General features: G+C 43.1%; 1 protein-coding gene across 1 annotated transcript in view; it reads left to right on the top strand.

Moving 5' to 3' along the window:
- Window positions 1–35: 35 nt before the first annotated feature.
- The window catches only part of SLC31A1 (solute carrier family 31 member 1), a 22,074-nt gene continuing 9,462 nt past the window's right edge, over window positions 36–12,647 (top strand). The window contains exon 1 of the mRNA XM_044305897.1: window positions 36–144. The gene's annotated coding sequence lies outside the window, so the exon portion shown is untranslated. The remainder of the gene's footprint in view (window positions 145–12,647) is intronic.

Below are 12,647 nucleotides of genomic sequence, written 5' to 3'. Positions count from 1 at the left end.
AGTTCATTGAAGGCTCTAGTAAACCCCGCCGTCCCTCGGCAGTGGGCGGGGTCTCCTCGGCGGATGTGTCAGAGTCGGCGGAGCTGGGCTGGTGGCTGTGGAAGACGGAGGTGACAGCGGTCACAGAGCGGCTCTGGCGGCCAGGTGAGGGGGCGCCGGGCCTGGCATTGGGCTGGGGGCTGGCTTGTTGGACTCGGTAAAGAGTTGTGTAAGGTTATGTGCAGGGGTAGAGTTCCCATTTAATTAGACCCCCCCATATGCCTTTGGTGAGATACTCTGCATCCTGTAGTAATGGAGCAATGCTCTGCAGGGCTTCACTGGAGGATTCCTGCTGATTTATTCCATCCCAGACATAACATTTTAGGCTGTCCATGGTCTGGGACCCCAAAACTCAATATAAGGGGCGGCCCTAGTGCCTGTGCAGCACCCCAGCGTGGTATTAGGCTGCTATTTAGGGGACGTCTCCCTTGCTTTTGTCAAGGTGACATTTTTGGGGTCATCTTTTCCCAGGGTATCTGATGGGTGTTGTAGTTCACGTCTCATTGTTGTGGGGTGCCTCATTACTGTATAGAGTATATGGGGGGGGGGACCCCAAAATAACTTGAAGGTTCCCCCCCCCCCCCAATTGTGTACAGGTTGCTGTTGTCTACTCTGTCCTCTAGTTTGTGATATATTGAGACCCCCCCCCCCCCCCTGCCGCACAGAGATCCCCAATATCGTGACCTAAAGGTGCTATGTTATAACAGATCGGACCTGACGGAGATGTGGTAATATCGTATGGGCGTGACGTGGACGGATATTATCCCGTTAAAGGGGTACGTGGTTCTGTCAGGGATGGGTGAGTGGACTATAATAGACCGGGTGTTTGATCTCCAGCCTCTGTACTTCCCCTTTAAGTCTAAGGCAGACGTGGGGTTTATCCCTTTAAATTCCTGCTGGCTCTGGGGTTATGAGTCCAGGGGGCGGAGTCGGCGAATGATTGCAGGCGCTATGGTCTCGGTGCCACATTAAAGTCATTTTTTGTTCTTGTGCGTCTTATAATTAGCATTTTTTATTAAAATATTGCCAGCGGTCACCGCGAAAAACAGCGAGTGAGGAAATCAAAGGGAACAGTCTGATAGAGATCTGAGCCCCCGCGGAGGCCCGGGAGGGGTGGGCAGAGTTCGGGTTTGTGTGACATTATGGCTGTCGGCCAGGGCTGCGAGTGCCGGTCATCTGATGAGATCACCAGGGATTGATCCTAATGTATCACAGCTTCAGGGGCTCAACGTGGACCGGCCGTGACATCAAGGACTGTGGACCCAGGGGCGTCACAATGTTAATAGTTTAGTAGGAGGGAATGTAGTGTAATAATATCATACAGTGTCCATGTAATACTGCCAAACAGTGCCTATATGTCTAGTGTTATATAGGGAGCAGAAGTAGTAAGAATAGCGCCATATAGCACCTATGTAATGCTGCAGTATAGTGATTATATAGGAACTTATAAAGGTGTCAAAAGTAGTAAGAATGGTGCCATATAGAGCCTATGTAATACTGCAATATAGTGGTTATATAGAAACTTATAAAAGTGCTAAAAGTAGTAAGAATGGCGCCATATAGCACCTATGTAATACTGCAATACAGTGATTATATAGGAACTTATAAAGGTGTCAAAAGTAGTAAGAATGGTGCCATATAGAGCCTATGTAATACTGCAGTATAGTGCCTATATATCTAGTGTTCTAAAGGAGCTTATAAAAGTGCTAAAAGTAGTAAGAATGGCGCCATATAGAGCCTATGTAATACTGCAATACAGTAGTTATGTCTCATGCAGCGCTGGTGCCAATAGCAGTAATAATAGTGCCATTTAAAGCCTGTGTAATACTGCCATATAGTATGTGTCTAGTGTCATATAGAGGATATGTAACAGTGCCAATAGTACTAAGAATGATGCCATATAGCGCTGATGTAATAGTCTCATGCTCTATAGGTAACACGAGTGCCACCAGTAGTAAAAATGACGCCATATGGTGCCCATGTAATAGAGTGGTTTTAATATGTCGTGTCATATAGGGAACTAATATCTATAACATGAGATGTCATGGGGTAGTGCCAATACTAGTAATGATAGCGATAGCACCATATAATACTTCCATATAGTGCTCGTATATCTAGTCTTATACAGGGAAAATATAATTGTTCTGTGCTGTGTAATGCCGTATGCAGTCTGTATTTCTGGTGTCAGGTAGAGTGCCGCACTATAGTGCCATTGCTAATAATAATAATAATATCCACCATATAGCTATGCTATCTAATTGCGATATTAAAGGCTTTATATAGTGACCAAATAATACCGCCATATGGTGTCTAAGTAATACACAGCCAGGCTGGAGGAAGGTTGTATGCTGAGGGCGGATTGCCCCTTTAAGTAGTTGACGGTGGTGACTACACTTAGGTGCAGTTTTATCTCCCCCCCCCCCCCCCCGCCCCCTCCCTTGATTGCACCCAGTAAATACCCCCCTCAGATTTCATAGGTGACACATTTATGGTGCCCACTGACCTAATGTGGGGGTTGTTTCCTCTGCGGCCAGGTACATTGCTCCCTCCCCAGTGCCCACTGATACAATGTATCTGAATCGCAGAGAAAAGCTACATTGTATCAAGTGTCTGAGTGTCTGCCTTAGATGAGGACTTTGGGGGGGGGGGGGGGCGCGCATCACAAGCCCCGTGGCAAATAGGCTTTTTCAGAGCTGAACCCTCCGGTTGTGCCCACTGTGCCCTCCTGTGCCCTGGCAATAGCTTGCCCCTGGGGGGGCCGTCAAAAGGAGCCACGTGTCAAAATTGGACTCCTTTGACATGATGGGCACAGATGCCAGGCTAGAAATGGGAGAGCAATGGGAAGATTGGGTTCACCCCGAGCCCCTTAGCCTTGCAGACGCCTTCTTTCCCTCCTGAAGACGTGTGCAGGAATCTTGGCAGCTCCTTCCCAGGATTAAACCTTTTTGAGTCGCGCTGTACCCCCCTCCGGGTTGAGGGTCATGTGAGGCGCTTTACTTGCAGGCCGCGGTCATTTTAACAGTCTTATGCTTTTAACTCTTTCCTCTCTGCGTGCAAAATGAGTCCCGTGGCTGACAGCCTGGCACTCGCCGAGTCCAGATGAAGCGACGCCGGAATATTCCGTAATCAGATCGCCGCAGCGCCGTCTGCCGGGCAGCGTGTATTTGCACAGGCGATGGCATGGACGTTGTGCCCTGCGTGTTTTGTTTGGCCCTCGCAGTGTTTGTTGTCTGTAGCGTTTTGCTTTGTTTGTGTTTCTTCGCTGCGCCCGCCGCTGGCACCGAATGGATTTGGTCCTCCATTCCGGTGTCACACGCACCAAAAAAAATGAAATCTCCATACACAATGATAGTCTGCGCCAAGAGACTGAGGTAATCCTGGATTTGTATCTGCTTCTGGAAAAGCTGGGTGATGACCACTATGGCCGCCACTGCACCCTTCAGTAGGGCTGTCACCCAGCTTTTCCCGGCTCCTGAATGGCACTTCCATACCAGCCTTTCAGGAATATAGGAAAGCCGGGTTACAACTCCCGTGGGTGCCATGCTAAGCTTTCCCAGGCTTCTGAATGGTAGGTCTTCCTATGTCTGCAATAATTTATAATCCACTTCCAAAGCTGAGTGACAGTTCTAAGGAAAGTTATATTGGTTGTCGGCCAACTTTCCCAGTCTCCTGAATGGCAGTTCTACAGTGATACGTTGCCCACCTCCATACCAGCCTTTCAGGAATATAGTAAAGCTGGGTAACAACCCTAATGGGAGCTGTAATGATCGCTATCCAGCCTTCTCAGACTCCTGAATGGTAATTCTTTATAGATTTGCTTTATTGATTGTCACCCAGCTTTCCAGGGTTCCTGAATGGAAGACCTTCCTAGTTCTGCAGCAATGCATTCTCCAGTTCCATACTAGCCATGCAGGAGTATAGCAAAGCTGGATGACAACCCCATTGGGAGCTATATTGATTGCCACTCAGCTTTCCCAGACTTCTGAATGGTAGGTCTTCCTATTTCTGCAATAACTTCTAATCCACTTCCATACCTGCCATTCAGGAATATGGGAAAGCTGAGTGACAGTTCTAAGGAAAGTTATATTGGTTGTCGGCCAACTTTCCCAGGCTCCTGAATGGAAGACCTTCCTAGTTCTGCAGCGATGCATTCTCCAGTTCCGTACTAGCCATTCAGGAGTATAGCAAAGCTGGATCACAACCCCATTGGAAGCTATATTAATTGCCACTCAGCTTTCCCAGGCTTCTGAATGGCAGACCCGTCTAGCTCTGTAGGTTATACATTCCCCAGTACCATACTGGTAATTCGGGTATATGAGAAAGCTGGGTGAGAACCGCAATGAAAGTTATATTGATCGTAACCCAGCTTTCCCAGGCTCCTGGGTGTCAGATCTTTCCAGTTCTGCAGTGATACATTCCCCACTTCCATACTGGACGTTCAGGGCTATGGGAAAGCTGGGTGACAACCCTATTGGGAGCTATGTGGATTGTCACCCAGCTTTCTTAGGTTGCTGAATGGCAGATCTTCCTAGGGAACATCTGAATGCCTTGCAAAGAGGAGAACGAGGGCAGATCTTGTGATTTATGTGCATCTAGAAAGAGGAAATAAGCGGACATTCCTCGCTGCACGTAGGACGCCCGGGAGCAGTCTGTTATATAGTCAGTCATGTGACTCCTGATCACACGACTCCGACTACAAGACCCTGGACACCTCAATCTAGAAGGGTATAGCCTCGGCCGCTGAGTTGCTGCAGCTCTGCCAATCTGGGAAAGCCGCGTGAGGGCCCTTGCAGCCATATTGGTTTTCACCCAGCTTTCTCAGAAACAGATATTCCTATAATATTGCATTGAGTGACTGTCCCTTTAAGAGCTGGTAATGGTAAAGCCTATTTACACGCTTCTGATTTGTAAACTGGACCATACCATTGTGAAATAGAGGGGGGGGGGGTTGTTTGCATTGTCATTTTGCAACTTGTTTAATCAAAATAATTTGAAGCTTTATTAAACACATTTCCGGACAATCTGTCCCCACCTCCCACGCAGGACCCCCCCCCCCCCCCCCTTTTCTATTGACTAAAGCAGAGACTTGTATTATCACAGCGCACCCCCTTTTCACTTTAATAGGTGTCACCTCAAAGTTGCATGATGCCGCATTGGCCCAGTGACCTAAGTGTTGATGCTGGTTTTGCGGCGAATGGTCTGATTGCGAAACCAGTGAGCTGAAAAGTCCACCCAACAGATCTTCTCACTGTATCGTCCAGCCCGGGAACCTCACCAAATACAGTGCCTTGCAAAAGTATTCAGTATTTTTTTTTGGGTGTTTTGGTGCCTCACAACCTGGAATTCCCATGGATTGTTTGAGGATTTGCATCATGTCATTTACAGAACATGAACGTGAAGCAACCCGCAAATAAAATTCAGATTAAAAAAACATTAAACTTAAGGCTGTAATGTAACAAAATACAAAAAAAGTCAAGGGGGGTGAAAACTTTTGCAAGGCACTGTATGTCAACATTTCGGCCCTGATCAGATCTGTGCCCATTGTTTTACGCTCGACTGACTGGTCACAAACAAAGCACAAGCCTCATTACTCAGATTAATCTGCAGCCGGGACTGGACACTGGGCTGGATAATGGGAGTAACGAGGGTACACTAACCAAGCCGCATGCTAATAGGAGATTAAGGGGCAACCCCGATCACCCTGGGAATCAAGATCCCTGGTGCTGTAATCCCTTCAAGTCAAGTATTTTACACTGGAGCTACAGAAAAGACTATAAGGCCCCTTTCACACAAGCGTCACGGATCCGCTCCGGATGCGTTCAGTGAAACTCGCACCATTTTGCAAGCAGGTTCAGTCAGTTTTGTCTGCGATTGCGTTCAGTTGTTCCGTTTTTTTCCACGCGGGTGCAATGCGTTTTTGATGCGTTTTTCACGCGCATGATAAAAAAACTGAAGGTTTACAAACAACATCTCTTAGCAACCGTCCGTGAAAAACGCATCACATCTGCACCTGCTTGTGGATGCAATGCGTTTTTCGCTGAAGCCCCATTCACTACTATGGGGCCAGGGCTGCATGAGAAACGCAGAATATAGAACATGATGCGTTTTTCATACGACGCAGAACTGATGCGTGAAAAAAAAACGCTCATGTGGTCTGTGAAATGAATGGGTCAGGATTCAGTGCGGGTGCTATGCGTTCACGTCACGCAATTCTGTCCGTTACCCCTGATGAAGCCAGATTAGCTGGCGAAACATGTTGGGGGACAGTATTTAGTGTTCAGTTCCAGCAATTAGTGTAGTACCAAATTAGCGGAGCTTGTCCAAGAGTGAACAGTGTCTGTTACATAGACTTATCTATAGAAATACATATAGGTGCTGTACTGGTCTGCTAATACAGAGTTCAGGGAGCGCACCCCCGGCTGACATTGCAGTTACAACATACATGCTTCAGAACTGACAGGGCATCAGATAGTTCTAACCCTTTCTGTAGCTCACATTCACTTATACTTAGTAATTCTTAACACAGATAGTAAAAGTTCAGTTTTAATATCTGGGACAAGTGAGGTTATTAGCCTAAGTAGGCTTTATTTTGTTGATCACGTCACACATTGCACCCGTGCGGGAAATTCGCTCGTATGAAAGAGGCCTAATACTCCCCCTATGTACAAGAATATAACTACTATAATACTGCCTCCTATGTACAAGAATATAACTACTATAATACTGCCTCCTATGTACAAGAATATAACTACTATAATACTGCTCCTATGTACAAGAATATAACTCCTATAATACTGCTCCTATGTACAAGAATAAAACTACTATAATACTGCCTCCTATATACAAGAATATAACTGCTATAATACTGCCTCCTATGTACAAGACTATAACTACTATAATACTGCCCCTATGTACAAAAATATAACTACTATAATACTGCCCCCCTATGTACAAGAATATAACTACTATAATACTGCCTCCTATGTACAAGACTATAACTACTATAATACTGCTCCTATGTACAAAAATATAACTACTATAATACTGCCCCCCTATGTACAAGAATATAACTACTATAATACTGCCCCCCTATGTACAAGAATATAACTACTATAATACTGCTCCTATGTACAAGAATATAACTACTATAATACTGCTCCTATGTACAAGAATATAACTACTATAATACTGCTCCTATGTACAAGAATATAACTACTATAATACTGCTCCTATGTACAAGAATATAACTACTATAATACTGCTCCTATGTACAAGAATATAACTACTATAATACTGCCTCCTATGTACAAGAATATAACTACTATAATACTGCGCCTATGTACAGGAATATAACTACTATAATACTGCTCCTATGTACAAGAATATAACTACTATAATACTGCTCCTATGTACAGCAATATAACTACTATAATACTGCCTCCTATGTACAAGAATATAACTACTATAATACTGCCTCCTATGTACAAGAATATAACTACTATAATACTGCTGCTATGTACAATAATATAACTACTATAATACCACCTCCTATGTACAAGAATATAACTACTATAATACTGCCTCCTATGTACAAGAATATAACTACTATAATACTGCCTCCTATGTACAAGAATATAACTACTATAATACTGCCTCCTATGTACAAGGATATAACTACTATAATACTGCCTCCTATGTACAAGGATATAACTACTATAGTACTGCCTCCTATGTACAAGGATATAACTACTATAATACTGCCTCCTATGTACAATAATATAACTACTATAATACCACCTCCTATGTACAAGAATATAACTACTATAATACTGCCTCCTATGTACAAGAATATAACTACTATAATACTGCCTCCTATGTACAAGAATATAACTACTATAATACTGCCTCCTATGTACAAGGATATAACTACTATAATACTGCCTCCTATGTACAAGGATATAACTACTATAGTACTGCCTCCTATGTACAAGGATATAACTACTATAATACTGCCTCCTATGTACAAGGATATAACTACTATAGTACTGCCTCCTATGTACAAGGATATAACTACTATAATACTGCCTCCTATGTACAAGGATATAACTACTATAGTACTGCCTCCTATGTACAAGAATATAACTGCTATAATACTGCCTCCTATGTACAAGGATATAACTACTATAATGCTGCCTCCTATGTACAAGAATATAACTACTATAATGCTGCCCCTGTGGATGATGAGAGCAGTGCTATGGATGCAGAGATGCATTTGATGACACATTTATAGATGTACAGGTAAGCTGGCACCAGGTGTGACATCGTCGCCTCTCTCTGTTGGACCTGTTCCTGACTAATCCTGCTGCTTGGCATCTGAGGTGGGGATTGTCTTTGCTTCCTTCCCTCTATTTCCTTGTGCCGTCTCCAAGTCTTGATACATGTAGGTATAAGGAAGCCGGTGTAACTGACGGACGGGCCCTGCGGCTGCACATACGGGGACGCGGCTCAGGGTTTCCTCTATTTGTTCGGCGACTGCCTGGATAAACACTGAGCCTCAAATGTAAAGGGTGCCTGGTGATCCTTCCTTGCGTCACGTTGTGTGGCGGGGCTGGTTACCCGTCTGCTGGAGCGGGCTCTGCAGGTATCAAGTCGACTTCACGTTCACAGACTTTGAACTTCCATAAAGCTGCTGTAATTGGGGGAGCAATAATGGAGAGCATTGTTTAATTGCTGCGACGTGCAGGGGGAAAGATCATAAAGGACACTGTACGTGCTGCATACAGTGACTTGGCGATTTTTATTTTTTTGTTTATTTTATTAAATTTTAATTTTTACATATTTACATTTTTGTTGAAAATTTTCATTTTCCTCATTTTTTTGTTTTATATACATTTCTATATATTTCTTGTTTTTCTTATATTTATGTTTAGAATTTTTTTTATTTCTCTTTTAATTTATAAAATTTTATATTTCATATTATTATTATTATTATTTTTTTTTAGCATTTTAATAGTTGTTATTATATTTATATATTTTTGGGCCTGAAAGGGGTTTTCCCTTATACCAATGATTTATTTTCAGGGTAGGTCTTGTAAGCTTTCTTATTACATACAAGTGAAGTAACAAGTTGTGAAACTTTTTGGAATATCAGGAAAATGAGATTCAAGGAACGATACCAGTTGCATGCAGATCAGGTTTTTGTCTAGCGAGGCATTGTGTACTCCTTAGTACTACTACGTCTACATGTCTGTCATGCTGTTTCACATTTAGGAGGTCACCTGGCCAGGGATAGAAAACGGAATGAATGAACCACTTTCAAATTCCTCCATGTTTATCAGTATACTGATTTGTCTTGAGAAGATAGGAAGGGAGAAGGTTATGAGAGCTAAGAGCCCTGTCAACCAATATCTGGAACCAAAAAAAAAACATAGTGCTCTTCTGGTCTTCAACCTTTGACTTGTATCTTTAAGGTACATCGATGGCGTCCCCATTGACCACTAGTATACTGATTTGTCTTGAGACCTATAAGAAGGTTCAGTACAAGGTCAGGAGGGTCTGAGAGCCAACAATCCTTCCAACCAGTATCTGGAACCAAGAAAAACCCATAGTGCTTTACTTCACCCTTTGGCTTGGATCTTCCCATTGAGTTTAATGGAGCACTAATGTTATGATCTGTCTTGAGACTTGTGAGAAGGTAGCATCCGTACAAGGAGGAATGCTCTGTGAGCTAAGAGTCCCACCACCCAGTATCTGGACCCAGGAGAAACCCATGGTGTTTTTCTGGTCTTCACCATTTGGCTTGTATCTTCAAGGTATATAGATGAGGTTCCCATTGAGTTTATGGAGCACTAATGTTCTAATCTATCTTCGGAATGTGAGAAGGTAGCATCAGTACGAGGAGGAATGGTCTGTGAGCTAAGAGTCCCACCACCCAGGAGAAGCCCATGGTGTTTTTCTGGTCTTCACCATTTGGCTTGTATCTTCAAGGTATATAGATGAGGTTCCCATTGAGTTTATGGAGCACTAATGTTCTGATCTATCTTGAGATGTGAGAAGGTAGCATCAGTGTGAGTGGGTGGATTCTGAGAGGTCAGAGCTCTATCACCCAATTTCTGGAACCAGGTAACCCATAGCGCTTTACTGATCTCCTTTGCCCCTTGGCTTTTTTTCTTTGAGGTACCTCAATGACGTCTCCAATGAATGGAGAAGAAATACTCATGTCTGGGACTTAGCTAGAATTGGATCATGGTACAAAATTTTCAGAGTTTTGTGGTTCGTTTTGGCCACCAAAGTTCTTTTGAAGGGCCTCAAAGGGGTTCTCCAGGAATTAAGGAAATGAAAATACGTAACTATTACTTTGTTATAAATACATTCCCAAATACCTTTCACTAGTTATAATGGCTCGTTTTGTCCAGGGAGCAATGATTAGGAGAAACAAAATAGCCAGCCGTCCTGTTAGTACACACAAAGCCTGTCCTATTCGCACAGCAGGACAAGTTACTTCACAACACTGAGGTAAAGAGCTGCCTCATCCTCCTCTCTGCTGATCAGGGATTATGATCCAGAATACAGATGAGAAGATCTTCAGCTCAATCTCTGTAGTAATGGAGTTCATGAGGAGACATGAAGTACAGAGAGGACACACTGTGGTAATGGGGAATGCAGACATGTGCTGCTGCTCATTAGCCACATCTGCTCATGAACTCCATTCCTAGAGAGATTCAGCTGATGACCATATTAAACTGTAATCAGGATCATAATCCCTGACGAGCAGAGCAGAGAGAGGATGAGGCAGCTCTTTAGCTCAGTGTTGTCCTCCTGTGTGATTAGGACAGGTTTTGTGTGTACTGATCATTTTATTTTTACCTAATCATTGCTCCCCAGACCAAACGAGCCATTATAACTATGTAAGGTATTTGGGAATGTATTTCTAATGAAGTAATATTTAAGTATTTTAAGTGGGACAATTTCCACCTAAACTTTAGATGGTGAGGAGGGCAAGATTTGATATGGACATCCTTTCTGGGCTAGACCACACATTACCCCCCTAATCGAACCTCGTTGAGTGGTGGCCATTGTGCCCTCTCCACTAATGTTAATGGGTGTTATAGAGATAGGCAGGCATGTATGGTCACCTGTTCTTGGCTACCATTGCCTTCAAGAAGAGGTTGAGTGGTGGAGGAGCCTTAGCTTTCCATGGTACATGCCCCATATGCCTTGCCTATAACATCGCCCCGTTGGTGAAAATTTAACAGCCCCATGGGACAGTGGGTCAAAGTGGATGTTGTAAAACGTATGTAATGCTGACACGGAGAAAATATGTTTACCCGAGGGAATTACTGATAAGAGAATATTGTAAATGGTCTACTGGATCTATCTGTAGAGTGTTCATGGGTACTTTTTGCCGCTCCTCAAAAGCCACTTTTACCTCAGATAGATAAGACCATGCAATGATTAGACTGGTGGTGACATTCCATAGTGTCAGGTTGTATGGATGTAATAAACTAATAAAACTCAATTTTCCATACTTGGAATGTACAGTATCCATGGTCTCGTAAGGGTTTGAAGTTCCTTGAAGGCACAATCCTGCCCAGCTTTGTACTTGGAGTGAAAACAATAAAGATACAATTGTTCAACACTGTAAAAAAATGTTTAACTTCATACATTGAGGGGTTGCAAAAAAAAATATAATAATCTAATTGGGCATCACATTAGTGTAGTGAAGGATCCTAACCAGGGACTGTCGCCAAAAGCGTCAAGCAGGTCTTGTTTGACCCAAAATGGCCAACCAGTGCTAGTAAGGTCCCAAGTCTCCAGAAGGCACTGGGACTTTGAGTTAGGTTTTTCATAAATAGGTTCTCAAAAAGAGCATTATTCCCCTTAGTTTTTTTTATTTGTTTGTGTATTTGATACAGTGGTCCTTAAACATTTGTGAGCCCTTCAGAATTTTCTATATTTCTTCATGAACGTGACCTAAAACTACATCAGATTTTCACACAAGTCCTAAAGTAGATAAAGAACCAAATCAAACAAATGAGTCAAAAATATTAGACTTGTGCAGCAACAACTGCGGCTCAACGTTCCCGGTAATTGGCGATTAGTCCTGCACATCGGTTTGAGAACAATTTTAGCCCTTTCCTCCGTTCAAAACATCTTAATCTCTGCTATGTTGGTGGTTTCCTCCCATGATCTGCTCACTTCAGGTCCTTCCACATTTTTATTGAATTATGGTCAGGACTTTGATACTGCCGTTCCAGAACTTTACCTTTCTTCCTCTTTAACCATTCTTTGGTAGAATGACTTGTGTTCTTAGGGTCGTTGCAGGCATAACTCACGTTCTCTTGAGATTCATGCTCATGGACAGGTGTCCTGACCTTTTTCCTTTAGAATTTGCTGGTATAATTCAGAATTCATTGTTCCATCAATGATGGCAAAGCTGGACCAAACCATGATAGTCCCACCACATGTGTCACAGATGGGATGAGGTGTTTTCCTTTCCGCATTACTAATTTAAACCAAATAGTTATTTTCTGGTCTCACTGTGTCCTCGAAACATTGTCTTTTCGTTTTGTCCAAGTGATCTTTATAAACTGCAGACGGGCAGCAAT

The sequence above is a fragment of the Bufo gargarizans genome, chromosome 9, assembly GCF_014858855.1.
Source record: "Bufo gargarizans isolate SCDJY-AF-19 chromosome 9, ASM1485885v1, whole genome shotgun sequence".
NCBI classification, from domain to species: domain Eukaryota; kingdom Metazoa; phylum Chordata; class Amphibia; order Anura; family Bufonidae; genus Bufo; species Bufo gargarizans.
The sequence above is the reverse complement of the archived record's forward strand: the minus strand, read 5'-3'. Positions and strand labels throughout refer to the sequence as shown.